Genomic DNA, 14922 nt, shown 5'->3' on the forward strand with positions numbered 1-14922 from the left:
AAAACAGAAGGAAATTTTCCAAATAAGATATTAGCCAATTTAACTCAGCAATGTTTTAAGACAATGACTCACAAGAAAGGATAGGGATGCTTTCAGAAACACAGAAATATCTCATTACAAAATGTGCCGGCGCCTTCCAGCCCATCCCAGGTTAAAGATGAAATCATATGGGATCGTCTCAGAAGGTGGAGAAATGTTGCAAATTAATGGGAGAGGCCCACCGTTCAAGCTGGAGGGGCAGGAAGCTGGAGCACAAATTGGCCGTTCGTTATGGCTTGGAGGAGAGAGAGCGAGGACAGGGAGAGTCAGAACTCTGAACTACCTCGAGGGCAGCCGGCAAAACAGGGAGAACTGTACAGATGGGAGAGGAGGGAGAGAGAGAAAGGAGGGGGTGGAGAGAAGAGGGGGAGGGGGGACACTGGGAAGTTGACTGAGGCACAGAGGGAAACGTAGAGACAGAGGGGGAGACTTGAGGGGCAGATGGAGGGAGACTGAGGGGCAGAGATCCCGAGAGACATTTCCTCATCTGAAAACCATCACAATGACATTCAGCATAGGAAGGGCTCAATCAATGGTGTCTATATGATTTTATGAATTCTGAGCTACTCCGTTTTTTCACCTTTCAAGATCTCTAGAAATCAGACTGAATCATTGAAGGCATTTTACAGTTAGTTGCTTTCCGCTGGACAGCAGTCCTGATCACCAATCACTTGCTTGGTGATTGATTGTTGCTGGTGATGTGCAATCCTCTGTTTCAGCACGAATCGCTTAAAAAACCTTTGAAGAAGGAATATGAGTTCTGGTTGTTGTCTGGAAACCCTGCCATTGACACACTGAAAGGAGCCGGGAAGCAAATCCAGAGACAATAAGTGAGCCCTTTTCTAAGAAATGCTCCATGGACAATGCTTTTGATAGCAGAAGGACGATATTTATGGGGAAGCACAAACGTGGAGAACTCTAAATCAGAAGATAAGAAAATGAGTCAAAATGTCTACATTGATGGATGGATAGATGGATAGCTGTGTAGAAAGCAGGTGTAAAAAAATATATATATGTATTAATGGGAAACCAGGTTGATAGATTTAAGTTCCCTCTAAAATTCTTGCAAATTCACTGTATGTTCAACAAATTTCACAATAAAATTTTGGGGGAAAATGATGCAGAAATCAGGTTCTGGGCATGAGGAAGTTGTAGAACTATCTTAACCAACTAATTATGTTTGTGTTTTCCATTGTAGATATCAAAGAGTGATCTGTTAAAGAAATCTTGTTCCGAGGGCGCCTGGCTGGCTCAGGCAGTGGAGCCTGGGACTCTTAATCTTGGGGTTGTGAATTCAAGCCCCATGTTGGGTGTAGAGATTACTTAAGAAAATAAAATCGTAAAAAATATTTTTTTCTAAATAAATCTAGGGCGCCTGGGTGGCTCAGTCGTTAAGGTCTGCCTTCGGCTCAGGTCATGATCCCAGGGTCCTGGGATCGAGTCCCACATCGGGCTCCCTGCTCGGCGGGAAGCCTGCTTCTCCCTCTCCCACTCCCCCTGCTTGTGTTCCTGCTCTCGCTATCTCTCTCTCTGTCAGATAAATAAATAAAATCTTTAAAAAAAAAAAAGATATTAAAAAAAAAATAAATCTAAAAGTGCTCTTTTAGTAAATATATGCTAAATATTATGTTTTTCTTTCTTTGTGGTAAATGGAGCAGCAATGCCGTGTTTTATAATACAAGGCATCTTAAGTTTGATCAACTATGGCATATAATTTTATAATCAAAACAAATGTCAAATCCAGTAGCAACAAGCACACCTAGTGCTCAGATCTTGATATGAAGTAAAAAAAAATTTTGGTTTTGTTTTTCATTTTATATTCCTCAGTACCTTAAAATTTTGGTCATTTTAATGTTTTGCTTTATTGAAAAAAATTATATACTGCCTATTTCTGTTTCTGGACAGTGTAAATATCTTGCTCTCTTGGAACAGAATTTCTGTGTTCTGGAAAAGTCACTAGAGTGACTCTCTAGTCATACAAATGTAAAGCGAGTATTTGCCCCTGACTGGTGATTTTCACTTTTTACTTTCTATGTGTCTCATGCCTTTTATCCTCCTCTATTCCTCAACTGCTTTCTCTTACATTATGTGAATATTTTCTAATGGAGCATTTAAATTTCTTTACTGATTGTTTTCATTAATTTTTTGAGTTATTTCCTTAGTGGTTGCTTAGGGCTTACCCTATACATCTTAACGAATAAGGATAACCTTCAGATTCATATGAACTTTATTCCAGTGAGATACATAAGCACCGTTCCTATATAGCTCTATTACCTTCACCCCCATGTTGTATTATTGCTATCCATACCACATCTATCAGTGTTACTCCGAATGCATTGTTATAATTATTACTTTATATGATGTTATGTTTTTTTAAAGAGGCTGAGAGGAGAGCAAGTATATTATTTTGTTATAGCTTTTGTTATATATACTTTCTTCTTTTTTTTTTAGCTTTTGTTATATTAATCTTCTTACTTGCCATTCTGGTTCTCTTCATTGGCTCTTGTTATTTTCAAGTTAATCTCTGGAGTCTCTCCATAGATGAGTATGACTTTGTTCCGATGTACTTCTTTTGGGTTGTTATCGGAAATTATATCACAATTCTTTTTAAGATTTTTATTTATTTATTTAACAGAGATAGAGAGCACAAGTAGGCAGAGCGGCAGACAGAGGGAGAGGGAGAAGCAGGCTCCCTGCTGAGCAGGGAGCCCAATGTGGGCTCGATCCCAGGACCCTGGGATCATGACCTGAGCCGAAGGCAGCCGCCCAACCAACTGAGCCACCCAGGCGGCCCTATATCACAATTCTACATGTTATAGGTCCAACAATACCATATTTATATGTATGTGTGTATATGTGTGTGTACTATTAGACTATTTTTTAGAATAATTCTTAAAATAATTTTTCTGCTCCTTACTCTCCTCTCCTCTTGGCACTCCCATTGTGTGTATATTGTTTGGCTTAATGGTGTCCTGCATTTCTCTGGGGCTCCGTTCATTTTTCTCCACTCTTTTTTCTCTCCGTTCTTTGGATTACATAATATCTATCTTTGATTTGCTAATTCTTTCTTCTGTCAGTTCAGATCTACTGGCGAGCCCCTCTAGTGAGTTCTTCATTTCAGTTATTATACTTTTCAGGTCCAGATTTCCACTTGGTACTATTTTATAATGTCCAACTCTTAATCCATTTTTTTCAGTTTGGTGAGTCATATCATCATATCTTCCTTTTACTTTTAAAATCATGATTCCTCGGGGCGCCTGGGTGGCTCAGTCGTTAAGCGTCTGCCTTCGGCTCAGGTCACGATCCCAGAGTCCTGGGATCGAGTCCCGCATCGGGCTCCCTGCTCGGCGGGGAGCCTGCTTCTCCCTCTCCCACTCCCCCTGCTTGTGTTCCTCCTCTCGCTATCTGTCAAATAAATAAATATTTAAAAAAAATCATGATTCCTCTTGGTTATTTGAACATATTTACAATAGCTACTTTGAAGGCTGCCTGCTTTTTAGGGGTCATACTCTCCTGTCTTACAGAACCCTTACCATGCCTCCTTCCTAACCAGCACTGTCCCACAGAACATTCTGCAATAATAGACATGTTCTCTATCTGTCCAATATGAGAGACACCCACCTAACGCGGCCACTGAGCCCTTAAAATGTGGCTAGTGTTACTGAGGAACTGAATTTTAAATTTTATTTCATTTTTATTAATTTAAATTTAAGTAGCCATATGTGACTAGTGGCTACCCTCTTGGACAGCGCAGTTCTAGACCATGCTCAGAGTACTCGATTCTCTAGAATCCCCTACTCAAGTGTTCCTGAACCTGCTTCCAGCCCCTGTGTGCACCTCTTTCCAGCTTACCTTGAACCCTACACCGAGGCCAGGTCATGCTGGTGTGCACAACTCTACATCCCAAGGGGTGGGCAAGAGGTGATTTGGGAGATGGACCAAGCTCTCACATGGAGATGAGGGTGTCCGGATAAATGCATGGATGACCGACCCCTCGAGCGTTCAGGATGTAGATAGAAATGGGAAGAGAAGAGTGTGAGCTGCACGGAGCCTCCATTTGTACGTTTGGTCTGGGATCCACAAATGTTAGGGATGATTTTGACTGGCCATGTCCCATTTCTTACCTGTGTAGTGGCTATATGTGTGCTCATTGTATACTTCTTAAATACGTATAAATGTGCAAAGGTTGTGTGTGTACATGCAAAGATTTATGATATTTCACAACTTAAAAAAAGGATTTAAAAATTTTACCACTATTAGGCTAGAGTCCCAGCTCTTCTTATGACATAAAGCCTTGTACAATCTGTCTTCTGCTTCTCTCTGACCTAATCTCCTGCTATCTCCCCTTCACTCTCAGCTGCAGCCACACTGACCTCCTCACTCCAGCTAGCAGGCCACGTTACAGAGGAATTTGTCGGAGGGGGCTTATTTGGCCCTGTCTTTATTTTTTAGTTTTTAATTTTTAAAAATTGAGCCTGACACACAATGTTACATTAGTTTCAGGTGCCTGGCCCTGCCTTTAAAGGCCTTTGTGTTAGCAAAGCCATGCCTGTGACGGGGATCGGGTGAGTGAGAGTGGAGGGGGCTGGATGGAGAGCCAGGGTCAGGAGTGATGTGGCACCTTCCCCGGGGTTAGGAGGAAAGGTGTCTGCTTATATAAGAAAGCTGGAGACAGTTCTGAAGGCTGCCCGAAAAGGAACAGTTGTGGTGGAAGGAACCATCAATCAGGTGCCCTGAACAGGTGGAGGCTGGGGCTACTCTCAGCGGAAAGCTGGGCTCAGAGCTCCAATTACCAGCTCAGAGAATCCAACTATCAAAACTGATGCCAGAGGGGAGGGAGAGGAGGAGACAGAGGCCTGAGTCAGCCGAAAGAGCGATTCCAGAGCACCTGAGGTGACGGTGGAACCACCCGAAAGGGAGCTGGAGACCAGTAACAGTGACATCTAACTCAGCGGTTCTCAAAGCAGGGTCCCCTAGACCTGAGAACTCGTTCACAGTGCAAATTCCCAAGCTCCCCTTAGAGTCAGAAACTCCGAGGGGAGGTGAAGGCCCAGCAATCAGTGTTTCAACAAGCCCTCCAAGGTGATTCTAATGGGCCACCAAGTCTGAGAACCCCTGATCTCACTTTAACGATAGTGGACTGGGGGCCAGGCCCTCTTCCGAGTGATTTACCTCTAGTAACTCACTGGTCCACACGACAGCATTACAAAATCGGAGGTGCACCGTTTTAGGGGTGGGAAAAGTGAGGCAGGGTGACTTCCGTAACTCATCGGAGCTCAGAGTCAGAGGTCGAGGTGCAGCCGGAACCTCAAGCAGTGCTCTCCCTGAGCCACCGTGCTCCCTGGCAGAGCTCCTCCCGCGTCAGCACACAGCCCCTGCAGGGCTTCCTACAACACGCGCTGGAGCCCAGTCCTCAGTGTGTGAGTCACTGACGGCGGGTCCAAGAATCTGCATTTCTTACGGGGCCCCGGGTGATGCTGATGCTCCTGGTCCGGATTCCACACTCGGACACGTGCGGTACCGTGAGCCTGCCTTTCCCCACGAGCGGATGGAGTCCAGCCAATGGAGAGGCTGCCTGGGGCTCTGTGGGAAAGTCCACGTGCACACCCACAGCTGGGCCTCTTGGCCACAAATGAACAGAAAACCCAATTCAAATTGGCTTAAGTAGGGTCCTGCACCTGCAACAGGTTAAGTTTGCTTTTAAGCATGGGCGGACCGAGGGCCAAGGAGGTAGTTCGGATTCTTTCTCTCTCCCTCCATCTCTCGCTCTGCCTTCCTTTCTGTCTTCATTTTCAGGCAAACTTGCCTCTCACAGTGGCCCCCAGCAGCTTAGATTCTCAAGCTGGGAATCACATCACAACAGGAGCTCCCCTTCCTTCCTATCTCCGCCCATCCTGGCTCTCACTGGCCAGGCTAGGGCCACTGGCCCATTTCTGAACAATCACTGTGGGCAGGGAGATGGAAGATTCTCATGAGCCAGGCCTGGGTTATGGGCTCACCCCTAGAGAGCCAGCAGGTGGACTCAGCTGCATCCAAAACATAGAGAGAGAGAGAGAGAGAGAGAGTGTGAGTGTGTGTTTGTGGTGGGGGGGGATTCGGGGTAACCAGAAAAGGGAATGGATGGATGGACAGGTCTACTACACCACCATTTGGCACTGGGAAGGCAAATTGGGTACCTACTCCTTAAAACTCTCTTAAGATGGGCCCAAGCACAGAGACCATCGTAAAAGAGAAAACCCAGAAGTTGATATATTTTATCATTTCATTTATATAAAGAATCAGGCAAAAATAACCTATGGTGTTAGAAATCAGCAGGGTGGTTACCCATGGGGAGAGGGGGTATATTAGTTATTTATTGCTGCATAACAAATCTCCCTAAACTTAGTGACATAAAACAAGGATCACTGATTACTATTATTACTCATGTTGCTGGAAGTTGGCTGAGCTCAGCCAGGTGGTTTTTTGCTTGGGGGTCTCTCATGCGGTTATAGTCAGATGGTGGCCGGAGCTGGGGTCATCTCGAAGGCTCCCGCATTCACAAGTTTGGCAGTTGATGCTACTGGCCAGAATGCTCCCACATGAACCTTTCAGATGGCCTGGTCTTCCCCACATGCCAGCTGGGTTCCAAAGGTAAGCACTCCGAGAGAGAGAGAGAGAGAGAGAGAGAGAGAGAGAGAATGCCAGGCAGAAACGATTTTTTATGATGTGGCCTCCAATGTCACATAGTGTCACTTTGCCATACTCCCTTGGTCATCTTGGTCATAAACGTCTGCCCAGGATCAAGAGGAGTGGTCACAGACTCCATCTAAGTGGCACGTTGTAAGAGGAGCATACGGTTATAAATATTTTTAGAAACTATGATATGCCACAGGGAGGGAAGGCTGGGAGGGGGCATGAAGGGGGGCTCCTGGGGGCCTAGTTAAGCTTCTTAATCTAGATGCTCTTTACAACCAGTTGCGTATTTTTTTCACTGCACTGCCATGTCATTTCCGGAGTCTCTGCACATGCAGTTCCAGACTTTTCTCATCCTTCCTACCTCAGCTTTACTGTCCTCTCCTTCAGAAAACCACCAACGACATCCCACACCCCCTCCCTGTCCTTAGTCCTCTCAACGCCACCGGGCCTAGTGAGGCCTCGATTATAGTACACACCACCTTACCTTCGGCTGTCCCCACAACTGTAGACTAGAAGTCCTCTAACCTTTTTGACCATACACCCCACAAAAGTCTCCCATATGCATCTCCACCATATGTGTGTAACCGACAAGTTGCACTGTATGAATATGTACAATATAAACCATGCACTCAAATAGAAATGCTTAAAAGGATGAGATAAAAGCGGTTCTGAATGGGCTCTCTCTGTTTTCCAACACCTAGAAGTTTTATCTCAAAAAGCCCTAGAGAACCAGAGACCTCTTCAAAGACCAGTAACTGTGACCGTGAGTTTCACAAGGGCCGGTGATGATCTTTCTCGCTCACCTCAGTATCTCCGGCCACGGAGCTGGATGTGGAAACTCACTCACCTACCTACACTAAACTCAGGATCTGCGTGCTTTATGGTATACATTATTATACTTGAGTGTACTTAACAACAACAGAAAGGTAAAATTTTCCAAGCTGAAGGACATCAGAGAAGGTCAGATAGAGTGAAAGCTTGAGCCACCTCTGGCCCTCCCCGCGGAAGGCTTGATGCCAGATGCAACTTCTGGCCTGGGGCCCTGGAGGTGGTAGCACCACGGAGAGAGGGGGAAGCAAGAACAGATGGGGCTTGACGCTAGGCCATTCTTGGTGATGAGTCATAAGTTGACTGTAAAATGCCCATGAAGCAGACACCTGGAGTGGCTTCTCCCGTCAAGAGATGACTGAGCGCCCTCTCCTTGAATCCAGGCTGTGCTTACTGATTTAACAACAGAAGACAGAGGAAGTGGCCTTCTGAGGCTAGATCATAAGAAGCCTTCCAGCTTCTGATTGGGTCTTCTGGAAAGCTCACTCTTGGAATGCTGCCGCTTGGAACCCAGCCACCATTTTGAGGAGGCCAAGACACAATGGAGAGCCACATACGGGCACTCCAGCCACAGCCCATGGCCACAGTGTCAGCCGCCAGCCATGTGAGTGCGCCATCTTGACATCCAGCGCCTCCAGGTGACCGCAGACCCAGCTGATATCCAACTGCAATGGTATGAGTGTCCTTAAGCAAGAACTGCCCAGCGGAGCCCAGTCAACCCATAGAACCATGAGACATAATAAGAAGTTGTTGTTTTAAGCCCCCAAGATTTGGGGTCGTTTGTAAGCAGTAGATAACTGGACCATTGGGATACTTCCAGTGGCTCCTGTGAGGTGAATACAGAAAACTTTCCCCTGAACTTAAATATGTGACTGCAATGCTGGAATTCCTTGGAGGTGATGGGTGGACACAGCAGTGTGTCCACAGCCAGGAGGCATCCGATGGATAGCAAGACCAAGCACGACAATCTCTAGTCTCTCTTAGGGCTCACTCAGTTAAATGGAGGACCCGAAACCAACCTCACAGGGGTGTTGTGAAGATTCAAAGAAATCATGCAGGTAAAGCCCTCAACACAGGGCGTGACACATAGCAGGGGTCCCCTCAAATGTTAGGGGTAACTCACTCACCAGGCAGGTCACCTATTATGACGCATTTGACGGCAGGTAAGAGGACCCACAAATCAACAGGGCTTGAATCAGAAGGAAATGCGTTATTTCAGAGCAAGAAATCCACAGGTAGGCAGTCCCAGGGTTGTTAAATTCAAACATTTAAGAAAAATTTAATGAAGTTATACCTCAATAAAAATGTTACTTAAAAATACATGTTGATTGAATACCAGCGAATTGCCAGGCGCAGTTCTAGGAGCTGGAGATATAGCAAAGAAAAACAAAGTCCCTTGGCGGAGGTTGCTCAGGGACCTTATCAACAACTTAGGTCCTTTTTTTCCTGCCCTATCCTCATCCTGATGGCGGAGTCCCCAGAGAGTGGCACCTGCCCCTAGTATCACCTCCGGACACAGAATATCTGGAGGCAGAACAAGGAATTTGTTCGGGCCCATCTCTTCTTTTTAAGGTTTTATTTATTTGAGAGAGAGAGAGCATGAGTGGGAGGGGCAGAGGGAGAGGGAGAGAGAATCTCAAGCAGACTCCATGCTGAGCATGGAGCCCGCCATGGGGCTTGATCCCAGGACCCCAAGATAATCCAAAACCAAGAGTAAGATGCTTAACCGACTGAGCCACCCAGGCGCCCCTGGGGCGCATCTCTTCTTAATTCAACTTTATGGAGGCATAATTTACATGCCATAAAACATACCCATTTTACATATAATTCAATGAATCCCGAAAGGTTCTCTCTTGCCCCTTGCTGTTTTAAGATATAGTCTCATCCCATATTTTTGTATGCCTAAACGATGTCTCCTTGTGCCTGTTTTTGAGATTTATAAAAGCGTCATCCTAGGGCGCCAGTCAGTTAAGCGTCTGCCTTCGGCTCAGGTCATGATCTCAGGGTCCTGGGCTCCCTGCTCAGCACGGAGTCTGCTTCTCTCTCTCTCAAATAAATAAAATCTTTTTTTTATTTTTTTTTTAAAGATTTTATTTATTTATTTGACAGAGAGAGAGATAGCTAGAGCAGGAACACAAGCAGGGGGAGTGGGAGAGGGAGAGGCAGGCTTCCCGCCGAGCAGGGAGCCTGATGTGGGACTCGATCCCAGGACCCCGGGATCATGACCTGAGCCGAAGGCAGACGCTTAACGACTGAGCCACCCAGGCGCCCCTAAAATCTTTTTTTTTAAAAATGCCATCCTATATGGAGTTTTCTGAGTTTTGCTCTATTCCCTCAACATTATTTTGTGTGTGTGTGTGCACCTGTAGGCCCTTCCTTTTCACTGTTGTATAACACTCCTCTATGTGAATGTACCACAACCTACCCATTCTCCTTTCAGTGGACGTCAGGTTTGTTTCCAATTTTCTGCTGTTGAACAGCATCACTACAAACGTCGCTGGACACCTCATCTAGTGCGCATGCTCAGGTTTCTTCTGGGGAAGTGCCTAGGAATGGAGATGTTGAGTATGAGGGACTCCAATCTTCACCCTGGCTGAATTTTCCAAAGTAATACCAAACTATTTTCCAGAGGGCTGTAGTGACTTGCTCTCCCACCCGAAGCGCATGAGATGCCCTGCTGATCCCCGTCCTTACCCACAATCATCCCAAGTTTTGCCAGTTTGAAGACATAAAATAGACCCTCAGTGTGGCCCTCTCTCTTTTCCCCTCTGGGTGTTTATATAATTATGGGTGGGCTTCGGTCAGACAGATGGGATCACAATAGAGGAAGGGAACGTAGTGATTGTAATTTTAAGTCTGTGATGGGTAGGGATGAAAGAGGAGGGATGTGATGGATGGCAGGGGCAGGGGAGGGTGTGGGGACCAAGGCCACGGCCATGCTGATGGTGGTGGGGAGCCCAAGCAGGCTGGGAGAAAAGGAAGATGACCTCAGTGTGGCCTTCACTGGTCTTTCCCTGATTACTGATGAGGAGGGGCATCTCTTCACATCAAATTCATTTCAAAACTACTGAAGCCATAGTAGAATCTCAAGGGAAAAGCCCAACAAACTATTCCTTAATGACTACTTTTTAAGAGCAATGTTTCTGTGCAATTAAAAGAAAAAGAAATCTCAGACTAGGGAAAGTCTTCATCAGAATCTGTGTCGTACTAACAACAGCGGATATGTATTCACCAAGAAAGTCCCCATTCGGGACTGGGCCGTCAGTAGGGGACACACGCTGAGAGAGGAGCCCCAGCAGTTCAGGGGCAGAGGCAGAACAATTCTACCGAGAGACCGGTGAGACCCACGACGGGTACAGAGGCGACAGTGCTGTGCTGGGGTCAGGGCCCATCGAAACAGCACCTCTACCGCTGGCTCCTCGGTGCAGCTCCAGACTTGGAAAGCGTGCACGGCCCCCATCTTACAGGTCATTTCTTCATTCAGTTAACAAATATGTAGTCATTCTGTGCCAGGTTCTGGAGATAAGGTGGTGGCCAGAACAGACTTTGTCCCCATCCTCGTGGATGTATCTGTCTAAAGAGGGAGACAGACAGGAGATGCGGACATCACAGATGGTCAGGGCTGAGATGGGGGAAATCCAGACTTGTAGAAGCCCAGAAGCCCACCTGACCCCCATGGGGGGAGGGGGAGGTCAAGGAAGGCTTCCTGGAGGAGGAGACATCTTAATTGAGACCTGAAAGACGTACGGAGACGGTTGTGAGGAGGTGGCTGGGAGAAAGGGGGGGGTGCTCCAAAAAGAGGAAAAAGCATGTACAAATGCTTAGAGGTGACAGGGAGTCTGGAGTATTCTAGATCAGCACCATCCAACAGAAATATAACGCGAACCCCAAACATGAGTCATGACGTCATTAAAATTTTTTAGTAGCCACATTAAAAAAAAAACCCATTTGAAATTAATTTTAATAATATATTTTATTTAACCTGATATATCCAAAATATTACCGTATTAACATGTAATCGATATAAAAATTATTAATGAGATATTTTACAAATTCTCTTTTTTGTACTAAGTCTTTGAAATCTGGTGGGTATCTTACACTTCCGGTGTCTCTCAAGTCACACCAGCCACATTTCTGGTGCTCGAGAGCCACACGTGCACCAAGACCCTTGCTACTCAAAGCACTGGCATCACTTGGGAACTTGCTAGAAATGCAGAATCTCAGGCCAATCCCTAGCCCCACTAACTCAGAGTCTGTATTCTAACAAGATCCCAAGGGACTTAAAGGCGCATGAGTTTGAGAACAATGGGTCCAGTTCTGCCCCAAACACTTCTGTGGCTTCCTACCGCCCTCATGATTAAGTGCCCAGCTACTGACCTTGGCAATCGCTCACTCATTCATTCGTTCATCACCACTACTGAGCACTGACTGAGTCCCAGGCCCTGTGCTGAGTGATGCTGAGGACACAGCACGGATAAAGACAGGCTTGATCCCTGCTCTCACGGAGGCCCGTCCCCCCCCCCCCAACCCGGCCATTAACTGAGAAGTACCCAAGTCCCTGCTTCATTTTGACTACGGTAAGGGTGGCAAGCTTGAAGTGAAGTTACAGAGTGCAAGTTCAGGAGGCCTGACCTGGTTTGAGTGGAGGGGGTGTCCAGAAAATAATCCAAATAAGGGAAGAGGCCACTATCATGGCAAAACACCACGAGCAGATTAAATGTCCCACTGCAGAGGGCGGGCCAGCCAAGCCACCCCAGCCTGTCCACAGTCACTAAGAGGGATCGTTTTCAGGTTTCAGAGCGACGAGGAGAAAGGCCTGGGGGGTAGGGTTACAGGAGTGGAGCCAGGGACAGAGCCCAGTGATAGTATCACCCCGCGCACAGATCCGTCTGCATTTGGAAAACGAGGGGAAAGGGAACAGAGAATCAGGAAGGTGGTCAATTTGCCAGCAGGGGGAGGACTTAGGGCCAGGGACTGCAGGCGATCTTTTCTTTAAAAAAGGTCTTTTAATAAAACATACCTGGATTTGCTCTAAAGTAATGGAGCAGGGGAGCAAATGCACAGGATGTGGACAGAGCCAGAGTGGCCACAAGGGCTGAAGCCGGGAGACAGGGACACCAGCATTCATTAGACTTTTCTCTCTGCTCTTGTGTTTGTTTGACATTTTCCCTAAAAGCAAAAAAACTTAAGCGTTGCTCTTTCCAGATAATCGGGGCTGTTGAAAAAGATTTTATCGGATGGGGAAGGAAGTAATTTAAGCCCTTCCTTGGAAAAGAAGAAAGTGCATTATCAGAAGTGTGGGCGCCTCCTTTGAGAACGGCAGGCATCCGGGAGGAAGGTGGTGGAAGGCAGACAATGCGTGAGCGGCCAGACTCTGGGGTTCAAATCCTGGTGCTGCCACATACCAGCTAGGGAACCCGAAGCAACCGACGTAAACTCTAAATGCCCCACCGAAACCCGGGGGTGACAAGCTAAGGGCTGCGTGCGTGAAGAGCTGAGGACAGTGCCCGCGTGAGGAAGGCACCGTGTAAACGCGGGCCATGGTCATTATATAAAATGTGGATTATTATATAGTGGCTATTATGTAGTGCGTGCCGGCCAGATTCAAAACCACAGGATGTCTCCAAGCGCATGCATTCCTGGTTCCTTTACACGGAGCTCACTGTCCCAACAGTCACTGGTATCAAGTACCAGTAAAGACGAGAATTCTCCCCACGCTGATATACTGCGGTAGCTTCCTTCCCACGTAGGAAACCCCATTACAGAGCCGGCTGTTCCAGATGCGTGGGCCACACCAGTTAGATACATTACATAAGCTGTGTTTACAGTCACCGTGAAAATCAATAGCAGAAAATCCCCTCGGTGGATGTGATTCAAACAAAAGCTTACAAGCACTCCTCACAAGTTCATTCCGGCCTGATGACTCTTAGCGTGGACAGAGAAACAGACCCGTTCTGGTCCTGCCGCTGCAGGATGTTTAAAGCAATAAAGTGACTCCTGGAAGTTTTTTTCATCTTAAAACTCAAACACAAGGGGATTTTTTTTTCTCTTGTTAACTTTTTCTCCCACAAGAACTATTGGTGTTATGTAGTGTTCAATACAAACACAGTCACTGCAAACATTTCTTAAAAGTAAAGGCCGCTGCCCCCTTCTAACCCTCAGAAATAACCACTGGTTACATTTTACTCATGAGCCTTACAGATGATGATGTCTGGAATCCTTTCAAAATAATCTGAGTGGGGAGAAAGTGGGTGGAGTGTGGGTTGGGCAGGACTGGCTGGACTGAAGGGGGCTGGCGCTGCGGAAGGGTCTGCAGAGACCCGGGTGACGTGCCAGTCATGCTCAAGGAAACAGAAGTTGAGTGTGTCTGGAGCTTAGGCAGCTGGGGAGACAGGCTGGGCTGAGGGTCAGGGGCCAGATCACACCAGGCCCTCAGGATCAGTTAGAACCTTGTCCTTAGGACACTGGAGAAACATGGAAAGGCTTCAAACAGGAGGACACAGTCAGATTTGTGTTCCACAAAACTCCCTCTAACTGCCAAATGGAGGTGGGTTAACGTGAGAGATAGGCGGCCAGGGAGGAGGCCGGGCAGAGACATGGTGGGAGAGGTGGGGTGGGACCAAGGCAGGGCCATGAAAGGGGAGAAGAGGGCAAGTAGGAGAGACATCCAGAAAGCCCAGTGGACAAGCCATGGAGGTTGATGGGTTGGGCTGGGGGGAAGGGGCGCTGGGGAGGGAAGCATCAAGGATGAGGCCCAGGGCTCTTTCTGGAAACTTGGGGTATGGAGGGGCCACCCTTGGAGGAGCAGCAGGTTTAGAATTTGGGACTCGGAGAGTGTTAGGGGCCCAGGGGTCACTCAGGGCTGAAGGTGGGGCTTCATGAACCCTCAGGATGCCCAGGTGTAGGTCTCACAGCAGAGGTCAGGGCTAAGGACAGGGAGTGGGTGTCACCAGCACAGAGACAGGAAACAGACCATAAGAGCAGGTAAGATGGCCCAGGGGGTGGGAGGAGAGAAGAGCCCCTAACATGTAAGGGACTGGTGAAATCAGAGGAACTTCTTGCAAAGCAACAAGACAGAGGAGAAAAATCAGGGGACAGCAGCGCCACAGAAACTGAGGGAGAGTGTCCTTCGAGAAGGCAGGAATGGCCAACACTGCCGAATTTGTGCCAAGACGGCCAATAAGATGAGCACTAGAAGGTGCCCACTGAGCCAGGTTCTTGTTGTCAGATAAAGGAGTTACAAAGAAAGCAAGGTGGGGCGGCAGGAGCGAACCCTCCGGGGCTAGATCGGAGTCAGAGATGGCAGGGTGGACTCGTCAGCATGGCCGCAGACACCTATCTACACACACACACACACACTCAGAAATGCAGACGTGTGTG

The 14922-nt window shown here is 47.2% G+C and overlaps 1 long non-coding RNA gene across 1 annotated transcript; it reads right to left on the minus strand.

Moving 5' to 3' along the window:
• Nucleotides 1-8785: 8785 nt before the first annotated feature.
• On the minus strand, nt 8786-10081 carry LOC144380204 (uncharacterized). Its single transcript, XR_013444114.1, has 2 exons — nt 9968-10081; nt 8786-8907 (listed from the first exon to the last, which is right to left on the minus strand). It is a non-coding gene; the product is annotated as an uncharacterized LOC144380204 (long non-coding RNA).
• Between the last annotated feature and the right edge of the window lie 4841 nt (nt 10082-14922).

This window comes from Halichoerus grypus, chromosome 15, assembly GCF_964656455.1.
Source record: "Halichoerus grypus chromosome 15, mHalGry1.hap1.1, whole genome shotgun sequence".
In the NCBI taxonomy this organism is placed as follows: domain Eukaryota; kingdom Metazoa; phylum Chordata; class Mammalia; order Carnivora; family Phocidae; genus Halichoerus; species Halichoerus grypus.